Raw genomic sequence first — 14,879 nt, 5'->3', positions numbered from 1 at the left:
TGTGGACTGAAGTACCTCATGGACAAGAGCATCGGTCTGTAAAAATCGTTCATATACACACATTTGCAAAGAGGCAGCACCCTCCACAAAAAACTAGTTTCATTTTCACCTCAGTGTTGCCAGGTATTCATACATTACATCTGACCTTCTTGAATAAACTCTTATTCTCCACAGCCGTTAGCTTCATTCTCCGTTGCCCCAGGTGTAGAGCCAAGAATCGTTATGTCGAATGCCTTTTCGTTTCCAGGTCATTGCTTAATGGTTCCACGTGCACCTGTTCTACAGATAACAGGATGGGGATGCTGCATATTTCTTTTAACGAAACCATGTTTCCAATAGCCTCGTTCCGGACTGTAACTGAGTATCTTTAACCTGCACTCACTGTGCTAGTACCACAGGAGCTTGCGTAATCGGTTTAGAAACAGAATGTGTTATCTTAACCAACAGAGTTTTATCTGACCTACAGCTGGATGAAAATAGCAGAGTTGCGCAATGTGCTTGGAAGCGATTCCATTCGCATTTCAAAATTAATCACGCTATCTGTATCTACCTTGTTATTGTACAGATAATATCTAGTCACACGTACATCGGAAGATATTCGTTACTGGTTCCTAATGTTTCTCAATCCCTCGTGTGAAACACGCCTTGTTTTATTCACACACGATGTATTATGCAAATGGAAGATACAGTTATAGAAGTGGATTCCGTTTCGCTAGATTTCTGAAATGTGTCCGATACTGTTCCGCGTCGTAGGCTTATAACGATCGGATGATGTACCTTCACAAAAATTTTTGAGTAATAGACGCCAGTACGTTGTACTGTACGGCAGTATTCACAGAAACGAAAGTAGCATCATGTGCGCCGTAAATAAGCATAACAGAAGCTCTGATGTGCTCAGTACACCAGGCAGAATCGACAGCATCGCCAGATTGTCCGTTGACCGTGCTACTGTCTATAGGAAAGTCTCGTCCCCGAACAGCCGAAAAGCAGATAGATTTGGACAGCCGGCCGCTGTGACCCTGCGGTTCTAGGCGCTTCAGTCTGGAACCGCGCGACCGCTACGGTCGCAGGTTCGAATCCTGCCTCGGGCATGGATGTGTTTGGTGTCCTTAGGTTAGTTAGGTTTAATTAGTTCTAAGTTCTAGGGGACTGATGACCACAGATGTTAAGTCCCATAGTGCTCAGAGCCATTTGAACCATTTTTGATTTGGACAGTTTCTATGTGGTGTAATGAAATCCCTCCTTCAGTGAAGATAAATGCAATATATGAAGGGGTACCAAAGCAAAACTGGAGTAACATTTCCGTGGGCGGAGCTTGTGTAGTACGCATTTCTGCCGCTATCCTTTATAGCGCGACTCATTGACAGTTCAGCGCCGCCTGTGTTGTCGACTTGGCTTGTCCTGTTCATCTGCAGTGATTGTTTTTGCTACCCGTGATTTGTCCTTGTTTGGTTTTTTATGATGAAAGTTTAAGTGAACAACGTACAGCTGTCAAAGTTTGTTTTCTACTCTGTAAAAATGCTCCTGAAAAAGTTTAAATGTCAAAACAGTTCAGCAAGATGACGCTATGGGAAAATCTCAAGTGTACCAGTGGTTTGCTCGACTTAAAAATGGTGACATGTCGATTGATGACAAAGCTCGTTCAGGACGTCCATCAGCTACTCGAATCGACGAAGATATTGAAAAAATTCGAGAGCTTGTGCTCACACACCGTTGACAGACAATTGGTCAACTGTCAGAGATTAATAGGTTACCTTGGAGCTCGATTCAGCGAATTTTAACAGGAGATTTGGGAATGAAAAGGGTTGCTGCCAACTTTGTTCCTCGGGTGCTGACTGAAAGTCAAAAGGAACGCCGAGTTGAAACATGTCGTGCTTTGAAACAACAGCTTGAAACGGATCCAGATTTTCTGTCATAGGTCATTACTGGTGATGAGTCATGGTGCTATGGTTACGAACCAGAAACAAAGTGACAGTGAAGCCAATGGAAGACGTAATCGTCACCCCATCCAAGAAAATGTCGCCAAGTCAGATCAAACATCAAAACAATGCCGATTTGTTTTTTTGAGGCCAAGGGCGTTGTTCATTCAGAGTTTGTTCCCCCAGATCAGACCGTCAATCAAACCTTTTATTTGGAAGTTTCAAGAAGATTGCGCAACAGTATTCGTCAAAAAAAAGATCCGACTTGTGACAGACAGGAGACTGGTTCTTCCACCACGACAACGCACCTGCACACACACCAGTCTCTGTTAGACAGTTTTCGGCTAAAAATGGCGTGGTTCCGTTGCTCCTCGCACCTTAGTCCCCTGATCTGGCTCCGCGCGACTTTTTCTTATTTTCATACATAAATAGGGACAATAAAGGACTTCTGTTTGACAACACTGAAGAAGTCAAGGAAAAAGAATTTCTAAAGATGAGTACAAAAAATGTTTCGAACAGCGGAAGCATCGGTGGGGACAATGCATTAATTGTAATATAGAGTATTGTCAAGGGGATAACGTTGTTTTCTAAACAATTTGAAAATATATAGCTTTTAAAAAATAATTCTGTTTCTTGGGTACTCTCTAGTAATGTCCGTAACAAGGCAAAAGAACCCAATAGTGTCCAATTTGAAGAATTGTGGTGAACTCCTGCAGCACAACACATCATGAAAGTGTTTAAGGATATAGCAGGAAGATGTATGAAATTTGACGAACACGTAAAATACACTACTGGCCATTAAAATTTCTACACCAAGAAGAAATGCAGATGATAAACGGGTATTCATTGGACAAATATATTATACTAGAACTGACATGAGATTACATTTTCATGCAATTTGGGTGCACAGATCCTGAGAAATCAGTGCCCAGAACAACCACCTCTGGCCGTAATAACGCCTGGGCATTGAGTCAAACAGAGCTTGGATGACGTGTACAGGTGCAGCTGCCCATGCAGCTTCAGCACGATACCACAGTTCATCAGGAGTAGTGACTGGCGTATTGTGACGAGCCAGTTGCTCGGCCACCATTGACCAGACGTTTTCAGTTGGTGAGAGATCTGGAGAATGTGCTGGCCAGGGCAGCAGTCGAACATTTTCTGTATCCAGAAAGGCCCGTACAGGACCTGCAACATTCGGTCGTACATTATCCTGCTGAAATGTCGGGTTTCGCAGGGATCGAATGAAGGATAGAGCCACGGGTCGTAACACATCTGAAATGTAACGTCCACTGTTCAAAGTGCCGTCAATGCGAACAAGAGGTCACCAAGAAGTGTAACTAATGACACCCCATACCATCACGCTGGGTGATTCGACAGTATGGCGATGACGAATACACGCTTCCAATGTGCGTTCACCGCGATGTCGCCAAACAGAGATACTATCATCATTATGCTGTTAAAAGGACATGGATTCGTGCGAAACAATGACGTTTTGCCATTCGTGCACCCAGGTCCGTCGTTTAGTACACCATGCAGCGTCAAGGATAACCGCAGCCATGATCTCCGAGCTGATAGTCCATGCTGCTGCAAACGTCGTCGAACTGTTCGTGCAGATGGTTGTTTTGTAAACGTCTCCATCTGTTGACTCAGGGATCAAGATGTGGCTGCACGATCCGTTACAGCCATGCCGATAAGATGCCTGTCATCTCGACTGCTAGTGATACGAGGCCGTTGGGATCCAGCACGGCGTTCCGTATTACCCTCCTGAACCCACCGATTCCATATTCTGCTAACAGTCATTGGATCTCGACCAACGCGAGCAGCAATGTCGCGATACGATAAACCGCAATCGCGATAGGCTACAATCCTACCTTTATCAAAGGTCCCTCCTTCCCCTCCTTACACGAGGCATCACAACAACGTTTCACCAGGCAATGCCGGTCAACTGCAGTTTGTGTTTGAAATCGTTTAGAAACTTTCCTTATGTCAGCACATTGTAGGTGTCGCCACCGGCGCCAACCTTGTCTGAATGCCCTGAAAAGCTAATCATTTGCATATCACAGCATCTTCTTTCTGTCGGATAAATTTCGCGTCTGTAGCACGTCATCTTCGTGGTTTAGCAATTTTAATGGCCAGTAGTGTAGTTTGGAGACGCACCACAATGCGTGCATTTCCCCCGAATGGTCAAAACACGGTCGTGTTGCACTAACTCAGGTCGTTCTGTTTCTACATGGATTGCAGAAGGTTCTGGATATGGCTTTTCCGACTTCTGCTCAGCTCTGACTTAAATTGGAATGATCACATGCGCAAAGCTGCAGAAATGGGGGCAGTTGCAGGATGCGTAGGGACTGACTAAAACCGATTTTACTATAGCAGACAGGTTCGAGAATGGTGTCTCGTTACGGGATATGTGAGTGCCAGGAATATGATTCACTAGTGACTGTAATCATTAGAGGACTTCTCCATAGGATCCAACACAGGTATGTGGTTGACTGGAGAGACTTGATTCCGAATCATAGACATCATTTATAGTAGATAGCGTATCACTAGAGATCTGAAAAACTACGGTACATTGCTTACGACCTCAATCAGCACACCATCTACGACTGTTTGTGATCCTTCTCAACCAGTCATCGCCTATAACTCAGTGGATATAAAGCAAAACCACTGACACGGTATCGAGACAGAATACGTTACACATACACGAAAAATATCTAGCAACGTGAGGGAGTTGCAGATAGCGTTTTCATACCACGTTCCTTAGCCGAAACACTTTAAAACTGAGCGATTTTATGACGAGGTTGCATCGTGGGTTACATGTAACCTGACTGCTGGTCTGATAATATATGCTCCTACGATCACCATCTCGGTATTTGTCGGAAAAACGACGTGATTCGAAGGTAATGCCATACCTCGATTTATAAAGCAGTATAGCTTTTAAAATGGATATTTGTATGCACCTGTAGAATCAAGACCGCTTGTGCCAGTAACATACAGTAGTTGTTGCGATCGGATTTTTTAACATTTGGCCGATTACGCCTCTCTTTCTCAGACACAGAGGTAACACTCGCAAGAGAAACTTATGAGACGTGTCCACCCATCGCTGATTCTCTCTCAGTATTATTTTGTGACATGTGGAATCATTTATTGGTCAAGTATTATACTTACTAATAGTAGGCGATGAATGATAGGTTCACCTTGAGCATCAGGCTTATGAAGTATGTGTTTGTGTTCTGACATGTCCTAAGGAGATGACTGTGGAATACTGTGATAGCAGAGGGAGGAGTATGTCAAGTCATAAGAATGGTACAGATATTTCTATTTCCAGAGACATAGCCATCAACAGGGTGTATTTCCAATACTTTGCTCATTGTCGAATGTCGTTCAATTGAGACTGCAATCGCAACATTTTAAATGTAAGTACAATGATAAAGCATATATGTGACCGGTTTTCTAGGATGATTCTGCCTATGCGTGGTCTGTGGTGGGCTGGATTCACGTTTCCTGTTAACAGTAGTATCTGTCTGAATGGAGAGGTCTATTGGACCGTAGGAATGTAGAAGAGTTTATGTTATCGTCCTCTAGACGGCAGAATAGCGAACTAATACTTAATATGTGTTGGATAGCTTTCGTGATCACGTGGAAATTTTACAAGATTCAGTACAGATGTGTGTTTGCACTGGGCCATTATTCCCACCCATGTAAACTGTTCAGTTCATTGTGAGCAGTGCGTGGCTCATGTTTGTGCCATCTTTATTTAACATCTTGTTTTTACCATACAGCCGCCTCGTCATTTTAATTTCAATTACTGGCGTCACTGTACTGCTGTCTTGTCTGCCCATGGGTGTCACAGTGTGTGTTTTGAATCAGTGTGATAAATTTACTACCTTTCAAAATCCATCCCTAAATAAATTATTCCAAAATAAATAAAGTACACTCCTTCCTTACTCTCTCCAGCAGCCCAGCGCAGGCTGAGTCATTTTCATGCCATTTTCCCCCTCCAGATCACCATCTTGGATTACATCACAGGAGGGATGACAGCACCCTCTGGTGGCAGTACTGTGTACTAGGTCAGGTGGACTCTAGATCTCGTGGTGGAGACACTGCCTACAAAATAAAGACTTATGTCCAGCACAGGCAGAGTCATTTTCCTGTCATTTCCCCCACCCCTTACCATCATCTTGGATTACATCACAGAACAGACGAAAGCACACTCTGGTGGTAGTACTGTGTACTAGACCCAGACCTCATGGTGAACCCATTGTTTCCCGCCATCTTGGATAATAATACTTTCGTCATCAGCTGACGCCATGGTGGCCATCTTGGATTATGTCACAGATGAGAGCGCCCTATGGTGGTGGTACTGTGTACTAGGTCAGTTGAAATCCAGACCCCATGGCGACCACACTGGATGATGGTAGTGTCTCTAATTGTTTAAATAAAATAGTGCATGCAAAATAATAACGACTTGTGTCAAGCACAGGTCGAGTGCTCTCCCCACCTGTCCCTACTAAGAGGTGGCGGTTGGGTGGCTTAGCTTAGTGGAGGTAGTCCAACTGCCCTTTCTTTCCTGCCAATTCCTTAGGTTAGCCCAATTGACCTATCTTCCTGCCAAAATTCAAACTTGGCGGTGGTGGTCAGATGACTTAGGTTAGTGGAGGAAGCCCAATTGATCGATCTTTCCGCCAAAATTCAAATCTCCCACCAAAATCCGCCATCTTGGACGATGTCATGGTAGCCATCATGGATGACATCATGCACTGTTGCCAAGACTACAGGCCACCATCTTGGATGACATCATCGCCGCCATCTTAGATACATCTGGCAACAAGGGAATGTGGGGCCATAACCACTTTGTCCCAATACTCATGGACAGGGAGTTCATGTCCATTTCTTTCTCTTCATGTTATGTAAGAAACAAATAAAAATAATTTCTGTAATTTTCTATGTTATGTAAATATAAATGCAATCTCTATCAGAAGTGAATTTGTTTGATTTAGTGAACTTTCTCCTGACTGGACACCTAACTTCTTTTTACTCTTATTATATGTTCACAGATATTGAAGTTTTTATGTATACACACGGAAAAAAAAGTTTTGCGTCACCCTTGTTCCCAGAACTCCTGAAGATAGACGTTGACTGTGGATATTGTATCACAGACACAGTCCCTTTGACTGTTCAGAGATGTCACTAAACCCAACCCAAAGATGAAAACAATCATGCATGAGCAGCGCCTATTAGATGGAGGGGTTCCGAAAGCCGATCAGTTCCAGTCATTCCAGCAGGAAGGAGGTACACGGCTAGTGTTGTCTGTAATTCAAGCATGCCTAACGGTCAATAGCGCGGTTCGATCGCGTATGCATTGTTACTTTGTGTGAAGAAGGGCTCTCAACAAGGGAAGTGTCCAGGCGTCTCAGAGTCAACCAGAGCAATGTTGTTAGAATATGGAGAAGATACAGAGAGACAGGAACTGTCGATGACATGCCTCGCTCAGGCCACCCAAGGGCTACTACTGCAGTGGATGACCGCTAGCTATGGTTCAGAGAAACCCTGACAGCAACGCCACCATGTTGCATAATGCTTTTCGTTCAGTCACAGGACGTCGTGTTATGGCTCATACTATGCGTAGAAGGCTGCATGATGAGCAACTTCACTCCTGCCGTCCAAGGCAAGGTCCATGTTTGCAACCACGATACCATGCCAGGTTAAATAAATCAATAAATAAAAATAAATAAAATAAAATGTCCGCCCGATAGCTGAGTGGTAAGCATGACGAATTGCAGTCCTATGGGCCCAGGTCTGATTCCCGGCTGTGTTGGGGATTTTCTCTGCTCAGGGACTGGTTGTTGTGTTGTCCTCATCATCATTTCATCCCCATCTGGCGTGCAGGTCGCCCATTGTGGCCTCAAATTTAATAAGACCTGCACCAAGGCGGCTGGACCTACCCCGCAAGGGGCCTCCCGGCCAGTGACGCCAAACGTTCATTTCCATTTTTACCATGACACCATGTAGCGCGGTACAGATGGGCCTGAAAACATGCCTAGTGAACTTTTCAGGATTGGCATCACATTCTCTTCACCTATGACTGTTGCATATGCCTTCAACCAGACAACCGTCGGAGATGAGCTTGGAGGCAACCCAGTCAGGCTGAACGCCTTAGACACACTGTCCAGCGAGTGCAGCTAGGTGGAAGTTCCCTGCTGTTTTGGGGTGGTGTTATGTGGGACCCACGTACGCCGCTGGTGGTCATGGAAGGCGTCGTAACGGCTGTACAATAAGTGAATGCTTTCCTCCGACCGATAGTGCAACCATATCGGCAGCATATTGGCGAGGCATTCGTCTTCATGGACAACAATTCGCGCCCCCATCGTGCACATCTTGTGAATGACTTCCTTCAGAATAACGACATCACTTCGACTAGAGTGGCCAGCGTATTCTTCACACATGGACCCTATCAAACATGCCTGTGATAGGCTGAAAAGGGATGTTTATGGACGACGTGACCTACCAACAACTCTGAGTGATCTACGCCGAATCGTCGTTGAGGAGTGGGACAGTCTGAACCAACAGTGCCCTGATGAACTTGTGGATAGTATGTCTCGACGAATATGGGCATGCATCATTGCAAGAGCACGTGCTACTGGGTGTAAGAGGTACGGGTGTGTACAGCAATCTGGACCACCATTTCTAAAGGTCTCGCTGTATGGTGATACAACATGCAATGTGTGGTTTTCATGAGCAATAAAATGGCCGGAAATGGTATTTATGATGATCTCTATTCCAATATTCTGTACAAGTTCTGGAACTATCGTAACCGAGGTGATGTAAAACTTTTTTGATGTGTGTATGTACCACAGACAGAACAACATGACTAGCATATGGACGAAGAAGGACATGTGTATTTTAATAGATCTAACATAGGAATCCTATGCATGTCCAATTTAGTGAACAAACTGTGTGGTTTGCGAGCCAACTAAAGTCGACAACAGCCGCTGGAGAGCGTTGAAAGCGCAAAATAACGTTAACTGTCTCGTCCCATGTGCCGACAGCGCTGCGACTCGTGACTCTGGGCATCCCGCCTGTGTGCACGTCAGCTTTAGGCTGAACTCCAAATTTTCCAACAAACTAAGTTTGTCTCCATTTCTGTTATTAACACTGTATGAAAGCATTACTCACAGAATACACCAGCCACTTGCGGTCCCAGTTAACAGTGCCATGCACCAGTACACAACGGCCTAATGGAAGCCTATATCTGCACTGGCTCGCCACGCAAAGAAGTATTACTTGTCGTTTTGTTCCTCACAAAGAATGTAAAAACTCAAAGAAGAAAACATCGCGTAAATTCTCCAATGCAGGTCTACTGCCGCGATTGTACCAAACTGAGGTGAGGATTTGAGCAGTGATACCCCGCAAATGTAAATCATTATCCACATGATGACTGTCAACATCTTCAAGAGGAGTCAAGGATGAATGAAAGTTATAGGAGAAGACAAGCTAATTACAGACAGTGCGATCAGTTGGGTGACAGCAGAGATCAACATAGCAGTTCGCTGAATTCACTACCAGAGTGGCTTGATCAAAGAGGAAGGTTGTAACAGGAAAGGAAGAAGAAAACGTCTCAGGAGACCCACCCAGTAACTGATAACGAGAAGGATCAAATCTGGTCATAAATACTACTGTAATCCTTATCTGAAGGATGTATAGAGGATGTATTATTCCAGGGAGAAGAGCAGATTACGAAAGACTTCTTGATGCCGGTCGTGGAAGCACACATATGTGTATTTACTTCCATGTGGTGAAATTTCTTGGTGTGTGAGTGTTGCTTCAAATTATGTGTATAAATGTACTTTTAAAAAGTGCATCATACAGTCTTCGTTGCTGCATGATCACAGGCAGTCAGCACTGAAACGCAATGGCGCGATTTTTTCAACGACACCACCATCCCAAGGAAATTTCATCATTTGGAAAAACAGAAAGTGAAAGCTACTGTAAAATGTATCTTAACTTGAACTAGCCGTCTGAAGATGAACCTTGTGGTTCGAAGCCAAGAACGGCCCTTTTGAATAAATAATTCACATTGTAAAAAGCAGCTGGTTGCTGTTGTCTTCTCTGTAAGAGTCAACCTATATTTTGCACACAGCCACCGGGTCAGAATGTCAGTTTTCGACAAAATAGTATTTGCGATATTTAATTTTTAAAGATGCTGATAAGGGAGGTAGACTGCCGATCAAAGAATTTATAAATAAACGAGAGGAAGACGCTTAGAACACAATTTGGTTTATGTGTTATGCAAGGAAGAAGTTGGAAGCTACGGCAGTAAATAGTGACAAGAGAAATGCACTGATGACATCTGGACTATTAACGAGGAGATCACGATACTTAATGAAATGTGGCAAGCACTGACGCAGGAACTCACATAAATACCGAGATGCAGTAACGCAAACTTTCTGAACAAAGCAGGAAGAATGCGTGGATGCACGTGTTACTTTCAAGAGGGTGAACATGAGCAGTTTTTCATTAGGCCGTACACGACACATATAGTAGAAAATCTGTCGTGGAAGCTGAAATACAATTTATGAAAACAGAAGATATTAGCTGAGGAATAGTGTAAAGACAACAACCGTGTGTGTGGGCGTACCATAACTGTGAGCATTGTGAAACACTCGTATGGCAATCTACGATTGTTTAAAAACATTCTTTATTTCGTAAACGCATTTGCTGTGTCATCACACATAAAATATTGTACCATTCAAAACATTTATTAGTGAATAAAGTACACTGACGTGACAAAAATCGTGTGTTAGCGATATGAACAAATACAAAAGGCGATAGTATCGGGTACACAAGATATAAAAGGGCAGTGCATTGGCGGAGCTGTCATTTGTAGTCAGGTGATTCATCTGAAAAGGTTCCCGACGTGACTATGGCCGCATGGCTGGAATTCACAGAATTTGAGCGCGGAATGGTAGTAGGAGCTAGACGCATGGGCATTCTATTTTGGAAATCGCCAGGGAATTCAATATTCCGAGACTCACCTCGTCAAGAATGTGCCGAGAATTCAAAATTCCGGGGATTAACTCTCACCACGGACAAAGCAGTGGCCGACGGCCTTCACTTAATGACCGAGATCAGCTGCGTTTCCATAGAGTTGTCAGTGCTGACAGACAGTCAACACTGCGTTCAATAACCGTAGAAACCAATGTGGGACGTACGACGAAAGAATCCGTTAGGAGAGGGCGGTGAAATCAGGCGTTAGTGGGCTATGGCAGCAGACACCCGACGCAAGTACTCTTGCGAAATGCGCGACAGCGCCTGCGGCGCCTCTCCGGGACTCGTGACCAATCGGTTGGACCTAGACGACTAGAAAACCAAGGCCTGGTCAGATGAGCCACAATTTCAGTCGTAAGAGATGATGGAAGCGTTCGATGGTTGATTGGTTGATTGGGGTTGAAGGGATCAAACAGCAAGGTCATCAGTCCCTTGTTTCAAATGTGGTCCATTTAGACGGACTGACATCTCAGAAAAGACAAAATGATAAAAGGTTAAAGGCTAAAAAACGTAAAAGTGCAGTCGTGTAGTCAATGGTGAAAACAAAGTGAAGGAAGTCAGCAAGTGAGCAACCCCAAGGCTATGCTAGAGGCAGGAAATATCCCATCTCTGATGCAGTACAGGCAAGATCACTTGCTATTCAAAAGCGTTCAACCGCTAGAATGTAAAAGTGCGTATTGTAAAAGGAGACTAACCAAACCTAAAAAGTTATAAAAACAGAGTAAAATGGAAAGAAAAGAGGCTCTTCGCCAGGGAGGGGAGTCAGCTTACAGTGGGAGACACCCTAACCCTCACCGCCCTGCCCCTACTCCGGAGTGAGATTAAAAACCTTAAAACTGAGAAGAAAAACCACTTTCACGGAGGAATCTGAGAACCAGTTCAACCATCCGGGAACCGTCTGCCAATGTTAAAGGTAAAGAGCGGGGAAGTCTGTACTTAGTACGCAGAGCCAAAAGAAGGAGGCATTTCACCAAAATGTGGGCTACTGATTGGAACGCTCCACAACCACAAAGTGGGGGTGGCTCATTACTCAAAAGAAAACCATATGACAGCCTGGTATGGGCAATGCGGAGACGACACAGGGTGGTTGAATCCTTTCAGGAGAGGCGCAAGGAAGAACGCCACGGGCCAGGTGTCACCTTAATCTCACGAAGTTTATTAGACAGAGAGGTAGCCTCCTAGGAGTTGGTCCATGATTGAGCGCAGCGGGAGTTGATATGAAGCCGTAAATCCGCCGCAGGAGGTGTTACAGGGAAGGGGGCGGGGGGGTAAGTGACTGCTCCCCCAGCCAAACGATCAGCAAGCTTATTATCTGGGATACCCATATGGCCAGAGACCCAAAGGAAGTCAACGGAACAAGCAGCACAGTGAAAATCAGCGAGATGGTCATAGATGGCCGAGAGGAAGCGTTCGAGTGTGGCACAGACCTCACGAACCTTGGACTTAAGTTGTCAACAAGGCACTGTGCAAGCTGGTGGTGACTCCGTAATGATGTGTGCTATGTTTACAATTGAACAGATAAATGTCTGGAAATGGTTGTGTTTGGCTACTTGGAGACCAGTAGCAGCTATTCAACGATGGAATTTTTACGGACGACAAGACGCAACGTGACAGACCACTAACTGTTCGCCATTGGCTTGAAGAAGATTACGCACAATTTGAGCAAATGGTTTGGCCACCCATCGAACATAATCAAGAGGTCACTGGCAACACTTTTGCAGTTACTGACTGCTACAGATGCAGTATGGCTCAATATTTCTGCAGGGGACTTCCAACGACTTGTTGCGTTCATCCCACGTCGAGTTGCTGCACTTCGCTGGGAAAAAGGAGGTCCGACACGATATTGGGAGGTATCCCGTGACTTGTTTCACCTCGGTGTATATACAGTACTTAACTCTTTCTGAAGAGCACCGACATTAGGCACCATGTGTGACTAGTGACCACTAATCAGGTTAACTTGCACTTCCAAGAAGTACTAAGTCCATTCGCTGAGCGACGAACGGGGTAGGTGAGCGTTAGCCGCATAGTGGCGATCCACGTACTAGATGGCAGGACGTCGGCTCCAAAAATAGAGCGACTGTCCAGCTTGTTATGCCAGAGCCAAGGTAGCCCCTGAGGGCTGGCAACTCATATTACACCACAGAGGACGGGGTTGTCTATGTCCAAGGCGTACCAAAAGTACCATGGTAAACACCGGCTATTTATACACCAGCTAATGGAAACAGACATTCCGAGCACCACTTCCTGCAGGGGGGGGGGGGGGGGGGGGTCGAGCCACGGCCTGCAGGAAGTATCGCTACGCCAAAACCTAACTGGCTGGAGACGGCTATATAGGGGCTAGAACCAGCCCCGAAGTTCAGTGAACTCCGGATGCCGACCTCGTGGACTTCGACCGCTGAAGATTACGTCTTCGTCTCTGAATTGGACTTTTACTAGTGTGTGTATGCGTTGCCACCAACCTTTGTGGAAAATTAGAAGTGAACTTTTGTTTGCCTCAATTAGGAGACTTTCACTGGCATCGTTATTGTTACCTTTCTTTTGTTGTTCGGTCTAAACCTTGTGAACTTAGATAAATAAAAGTTGTGTATGTGAAAAATTGTGAATTGTCAGTCACAGCACAGCTGACCTCTAGTCGACTTTCCAGCTTCCTCTGCTGTCGTTGGACTATGCAAGCCCCTAAAAATACGGTGGTGGGAAGGGTTCTGAGCTACGCCCTAATTCCGCCACGTGACGAGCGTAGCAAAATAGTGCGACAAAGTCAGCACTACTGTGTCGTTGCGCAGTGTAACGCCTGTGTTCACGCAACCCTTCTAACTCTGCTGTAGAGCGTGGTGCCTCAGTGCCCTGGGACTACAGCACCCTGTGAGAACCTACGAAAGGGAAGATCCGACTTCGAACGCTAGCCCAGCACCAATATTTTCAACTTCACAAGTTCAAATAAAACAAGAAATAATTGTCCTGTACCTTACATGACTATTGGTGCATTAAATACAATTGGAGAATGATACGTCAAAACAGGAAAGAATTAAATGAAATATTGAAACTGAACGACATAAATGGTGAATCATAGATTGCAAATTTAACAGGGTTGTATAAAGATAAAAAACCACCAGGAAAAAAGAGAGATCAGAAATTAGAATCAAGTAAATGATGATGTAACTGTTTCACATGCAGAAGTATGCTAAAATCTGCTATCGACAAGATTATCTCGCTTCAGCGGCAGATATTTATCGTACGTCGTAAAGACGCAGTCTTTATCAATGAAGATGTCGTGCTATAACCGTGGGAGCAAGTAAACAGCAGAAAAAGCTGTTGTCAAACTTCTCTCAATACGAGAAAGATTTGCTGTTGGAAACTGTGTTGGGCCAGTATAAAGATATAACTGAATGGAAAAAAAAATACGTAAAGTCAGGGTGACCAACAAGGTAAAGGCACGGAGAGAAGTTGTTGTTGACTTTAGTTCTCTCGTAAGGCCGACCCCTTATAGACAGCTCTGCAAACTGTTGTTATGCCTGCTTTAAACAGATCACCAGCCACTATTTGAAAGGTCTCTGCGGCGTAAACGTTAACAGCAACATGCACATTGGTTGGTTTCGGATAGTCTCTGAGCTTATTTGCAACTACTCTGCAGCACTTATCTCCAAACAGAACCTCAGCTTAAATGACTTGTTACTTAACTCCAAGAATGGATTCACCCTCCCACGACACGTACGGGGAGCTCGTTGGGTCTCGTCACTGTCGTCCTCTGTGGACACATCTGAATGCTCAGATATTTCTAAAGTAAACGAAAGGAGGCAATGTAATTCGCTTCGCGTAGGTTTTTTGCACACAGAATTTTGCCCAACAGTGGTCCAGAACGCTCGGAAAACGGAAAGTATGGCATGCTTTCAGTGCTGTGGAACAGCATGGTAA

The sequence above is a fragment of the Schistocerca piceifrons genome, chromosome 6 (genome assembly GCF_021461385.2).
Source record: "Schistocerca piceifrons isolate TAMUIC-IGC-003096 chromosome 6, iqSchPice1.1, whole genome shotgun sequence".
In the NCBI taxonomy this organism is placed as follows: domain Eukaryota; kingdom Metazoa; phylum Arthropoda; class Insecta; order Orthoptera; family Acrididae; genus Schistocerca; species Schistocerca piceifrons.
Note: the sequence above shows the minus strand (reverse complement) of the source record.